The sequence below is a fragment of the Triticum aestivum genome, chromosome 6D (genome assembly GCF_018294505.1).
Source record: "Triticum aestivum cultivar Chinese Spring chromosome 6D, IWGSC CS RefSeq v2.1, whole genome shotgun sequence".
In the NCBI taxonomy this organism is placed as follows: Eukaryota; Viridiplantae; Streptophyta; class Magnoliopsida; order Poales; family Poaceae; genus Triticum; species Triticum aestivum.
Genome location: NC_057811.1, coordinates 388,001,926 through 388,007,925, shown reverse-complemented (window position 1 = coordinate 388,007,925; position 6,000 = coordinate 388,001,926).

The window sequence follows — 6,000 nt, the reverse complement described above, 5'->3', positions numbered from 1 at the left end:
TGGCGTGGCGTGGGGCCCGCCCAGTGCCGCTGACAGTGGGCCCCTGCGCCTCTGTTTGACTGCGTTGACCACGGTCAACGCGGGGTACTATTCCCCAGCCACTGACATATAGGCCCCACCACCTAATTAGGTTAGTCAAACGTTTTTAAAAATAAACTTAATTAGTTAAAACCTGATCAGTCACTAACGGGTGGGCCCAGTAGTTTTACTAACTAAATTTAGATTAGTTTGAACTCTGTTTAACCCACTGTCTATGACAGGTGGGTCCCCCGTGTCAGTTTTGACCAGTCAACCGGACTGTTGACTGCTGACGTCACTCATACGTCATGCTGACGTCATATTCCTTTTCTGTTAATTAAATAATTCCAGAAATTAAAATAATCTTGAAAATTCATATCTTTTAAACCGTAACTCGGATGAAAATGTTTTCTACATGAAAGTTGCTCAGAACGACGAGACGAATCCGGATACGCAGTCCGTTCGTCCACCACACCTCCCTAACATATCGAACTCACAACTTTCCCCCTCCGGTCCGTCTGTCCGAAAACGCAAAACATCGGGAATACTTTCCCGGCTGTTCCCCCCACTTCGCCGGTACCACCTACTGTCGCGTTAGGACACACCTAGCACTGCTCATTGTCATGTCACGCATCATCATGTTTATGTTTGCATTGTATTTACTGTTTCTTCCCCCTCTTCTCTCCGGTAGACTACGAGACCGACACTGCTGCTGCCCAGTTCGACTACGGAGTTGACGACCCCTCCTTCTTGCCAGAGCAACCAGGCAAGCCCCCCCCTTGATCACCAGATATCGCCTATTCTTCTCTATACTGCTTGCATTAGAGTAGTGTACCATGTTACTACTTTCGGTTAATCCTATTCTGATGCATAGCCTATCATTGTTGCTACAGTTGTTACCCTTACCTGCTATCGTACTGCTTAGTATAGGATGCTAGTGTTCCATCAGTGGCCCTACACTCTTGTACGTCTGCCATGCTATACTACTGGGCCGTGATCACTTCGGGAGGTGATCACGGGTATATACTATATACTTTATATACATGTCACATGTGGTGACTAAAGTCGGGTCGGCTCGTTGAGTACCCGCAAGTGATTCTGATGAGGGGGCTGAAAGGACAGGTGGCTCCACCCCGGTAGAGGTGGGCCTGGGTTCCTGACGGCCCCCGACTGTTGCCTTGAGGCGAAGCGACAGGGCAGGTTGAGACCACCTAGGAGAGAGCTGGGCCTGGCCCTGGTAGGCGTTCGCAGATACTTAACACGCTTAACGAGATCTTGGTATTTGATCTGAGTCTGGCCATTTGGTCTATACGCACTAACCATCTACGCGGGAGTAGTTATGGGTATCCCGACGTCGTGGTATCAGCCGAAGCTCTTTTGACGTCAGCGACTGAGTGGCGCGCGCCGCATTGGACCGTAAGCTCGCGCTTGTATTAAGGGGGCTCGGTCTGCTTCCGGCCGCGTACGCAACGTGCAGGTGTGCATAGGGCGATGGGCCCAGACCCCTGCGCGCATAGGTTTAGACCGGCGTGCTGACCTCTCTGTTGAGCCTAGGTGGGGCTGCAACGTGTTGATCTTACGAGGCCGGGCATGACCTAGAAAAGTGTGTCCGGCCAAATGGGATCGAGCGTGTTGGGTTATGTGGTGCACCCCTGCAGGGAAGTTTATCTATTCGAATAGCCGTGTCCCTCGGTAAAAGGACGACCCGGAGTTGTACCTTGACCTTATGACAACTAGAACTGGATACTTGATAAAACACACCCTTCCAAGTGCCAGATATAACCCGGTGATCGCTCTCTAACAGGGCGACGAGGAGGGGATCGCCGGGTAGGATTATGCTATGCGATGCTACTTGGAGGACTTCAATCTACTCTCTTCTACATGCTGCAAGATGGAGATGTCCAGAAGCGTAGTCTTCGACAGGACTAGCTATCCCCCTTTTATTCTGGCATTCTGCAGTTCAGTCCACTGATATGGCCCTTTACACATATACCCATGCATATGTAGTGTAGCTCCTTGCTTGCGAGTACTTTGGATGAGTACTCACGGTTGCTTTTCTCCCTCTTTTCCCTTTTTATATACCGGATTGTCGCAACCAGATGCTGGAGTCCAGGAGCTAGAGATCCCGAGGATGATGCTACATGGAGTTCGGCTTCGAGGAGTAGTTAGGAGGTCCCAGGCAGGAGGCCTTGCCTTTTCGATCGTTGCTACTTTTGTGCTAGCCTTCTTAAGGCAAACTTGTTTAACTTATGTCTGTACTCAGATATTGTTGCTTCCGCTGACTCGTCTATGATCGAGCACTTGTATTCGAGCCCTCGAGGCCCCTGGCTTGTATTATAATGCTTGTATGACTTATTTATGTTTTAGAGTTGTGTTGTGATATCTTCCCGTGAGTCCCTGATCTTGATCGTACATATTTGCGTGCATGATTAGTGTACGGTCAAATTGGGGGCGTCACAAGTTGGTATCAGAGCCAACTGCCTGTAGGAATCCCCCTTTCCAACTCCTTGGCCGAAGTCGAGTCTAGTCATTGCTAAACTTTTACTAACATGGTTGTGTGGCTTACGGGCCCACGTCGCCATTGGGTGGTATTAGGATCTTTTACTCCTTGCCTATACTCTGGGACTCTGATCTCTCTTCTATTCGGGTTAAATGATTTTACTAAATCTAACATTAGGATCTCGTTATCACTTTCACCCGGAGAGCCCCTTATTACTGATGATCGTCTGTTGCACGTGAAGACCCTGAAGATACTCTCCGCTGATAACCCGAGAACTTGTGTTCATCGCTTTTACAATTCCCTTTCATCGATAAACTCCTATGGATAACCACGTATACTCGCCATTCATACAATGTTTCCCAGATGATCTTGTTATTACAAGATACCCCGAAATTCTCTCTGTTGTTCCGAGAATCCCTTGAGCTTACTACCCTGCTGTTCTTTGTCACCTGATTACCCCTACGGACAATCCTCGCACTTACCGAGTATCCGCTCATCCCCAGTTGATTCAAGTATTTCACAAAAGTGTTCAAAATATCATTCGATCTTCCGAAAATCTTCAGGAGCCTGTTGCTCTTGAAATTCTTGCTTACTAGCATTATGATTAATCCCATAAACCTCGAAATCTTATTGGCGCCCTTTGTCATTATCTTTTTTAGTCCATTGATTCAATATGTTGCGAATGCTCGCAATCCTCAATCAGATCCTAGAATTCATCCTTCCGGCTCAGACATCTTTAACATGAGCTGGATCTCGACCAATCAAATCGTCATCAATTGTACCCCTAAGGCTATTCAACTTATCCATCCCTAATCAGAGCATTGCTTCTGATCCCTTGTCTTGGAATTCATAATTCCTTTGCATTTGAGCTTTTGAGTTAGTCAGTTGTTTCTATAGTGTGATCTCCTTGCATTCTTTCTTCCTCTGGTTGAGTACTGATGCTCACATCAGATCCCTTGGGGACCACCAGACCCTTTTGTCGGATTTTATCCGACAATGTTCTCCATATTAAATAAGCTGGTGAGCTTTTCCTCGGATACATGATGCCTTTGGTAAATTGTATCCTCTGCCTTGTGAACCATACTCTACTTTCAAGATTGTATTATTTACTCCGAAGTTCGTGGTATATGTTCTAAGAAGCCCTGATGGGTTGAACCTATGCCTTCCTTAATATGTGTGAACTCGAAAGTTTTCACGAGTCATACTCTTCTGGTATTTTGCCAGATAAAAATTTTCAACACTGCAACTTCATCAAACGCGAGAAGTGAATGAAAGGTTATGCATTGAAGAAGTGGGAGTCGACCTTGAACTTTGCGTTCATGCCCATGGACACGATGTAGATCTTATCATTAAATATTTTCTTAAATTAATTATTCCCTTGGTATAAGTTCATCTTATCTCTGGGATCTGGCCTTTTGCAATCGTGGTTCCGACCATGTTCTCCTTTAAATACCATTTCTCGTGCAAGTTTAAGCACTTGTCTTCTGCAGAGTAATACCCCAGTCCAACCTCTACTTTGATTTGTCGTCGAGTATTACCCCCTGGTATCTCAAGATTATCACGGAACTGCATAACTTCTTATGAGTTCTCCACCAAGTATTACATTCTCATTGATTCCAATTGTTCACGGGCTCCGAGTTATTAAACACTCAAGGACATCGATAACTGAATCGAGTCCGCATCACGATTAAACAACTCTTAGTAATCTCCTTTGCTTACGAGTTCGTACTCGATCACGTCATCCCTAGCCTGCTCAGCTATGCCATTATCGTGCCGATTTTAACTGTGCTACCTGGTTCTTATTCCCAGAGACAGCTTTCGACGATGAGCTAAGCTTACGTCGATCTTCCTCGTCATATCACTTCTCCTTGAATAGCAAACTTGATTCCGAGTTTGTGTCCTAACCGTGGTTCCAATAACCTTTCGCTTTCATCATTCCTTTGACTTGATGTCATCGTCGATCGATTACATCTCCATGAAACCTCTCGACAAAATTTGTCATGATCATCATCAACATTCTGAGTTCCTCCAGGATATCAATTGAATTCATGATGAGAAATACCATCCTTGCCCCTCGATGATTTGTGTTATCATCGGCAACATTCTTGCTTTCCCTTCAATACAAACTTGTTCATGTTTTGTGTTGTACCTTGAGATCCTTGTTATCCAACTTATGTTATGTTCTACCTTGGAGTATTGCTATTTTTTTGTCAAGGATATTGTGAGAATTTCTCCACCTCTTGAGAATTCTTGATATAGTAATACTTCTCGCCATCTCCATTTGCTTTCTGATCCCCGTGTTGTTTCTAACCTGAATACCGACAATTGAACTAGGATGCGTGAATTCAAAACTTCTAGCAATCCTATTGCTTTGGAGCTAATGGTCGATAGTTCATGCTTAGACTATTGGTTATCGAATCACCGTTCCAACATTGATCATGCTACCTAAGCCCATATTTTGGGTGCAGCTTTCCACCAATGTTTAATTGGGTATGTTTTACTCGAGCATACCTTATTATATCATTCGATCTAGCTAATGTTATCTCCTTGGTCACATAGTTGTGGAAATCCATTTTTTGGAAATCTTGAGGAATTGTCGCTGAGTCCATCAGCCACCCCCTCATCATCCCCTTGGTTTAATGATGAACCCTTGTTTTGGAACTTGCTTTCATAGTTCATTTCCCGAGAATCTTACAATGTCATCCCATCAATTTGTGTTGCACCTTTCTTCTCAGACATCCTGAGTCTGAGGTATCCTGACACCAATCAGATCTGAACCTCGGTCAGATATGATGGTTGGAACATATTTCCAAGAGTTATAACATTGGTCTCTACATAACTCGATAAGGTGGTGTCTTTGCTTAGCACCCCTAGCCAGAGGACCTTTTGTTATAATTTCCTTTTTAGCAAGGTTAACCATTCTTCCATGAGGAAATTGAAAGACTTATTCTATATGTTGTTCCTGATGAATCCTTGTGTATTCCAAGTCTGTCTTTTGCTTGAAGACCATGTCAATGCTATCTCGAAGCATGTCTGTGGTACTCCGAATTTTAATAAGAACATTTGAAGCACAATGCTAAACTTTCTTTATCAATTATCCAAACACCGTTGTATGGGTAATGGCATGAAATTTCTCTCCTCTTTCCTAAAGGGTTTTCTACGTTATATCCCGACATGGATATCATGCTCTGCTTACCCTTGGGAAGAATATACCCTTGAAATATGTGTTTAAACACATTTTCCTTTCCATTGTTCTGTTTAATCCGATAACGATATTTTCCTTCCCATTCTTTTGTTTAACCCTTCTTGAGTTCTATATGATCTAAGCAGTAATATTCTCCTGCTTATGTAAACACCTCGGTGTACAATTCTGTCAGCATGACCCTGTTACTAGTGTTGATGACATCCCGGTAGCCACCGATGGACGAGAACTTTGCCTAATGGTCCGCCTCGTTTCAACGAGCAGGAAAATGGTTCTCTTC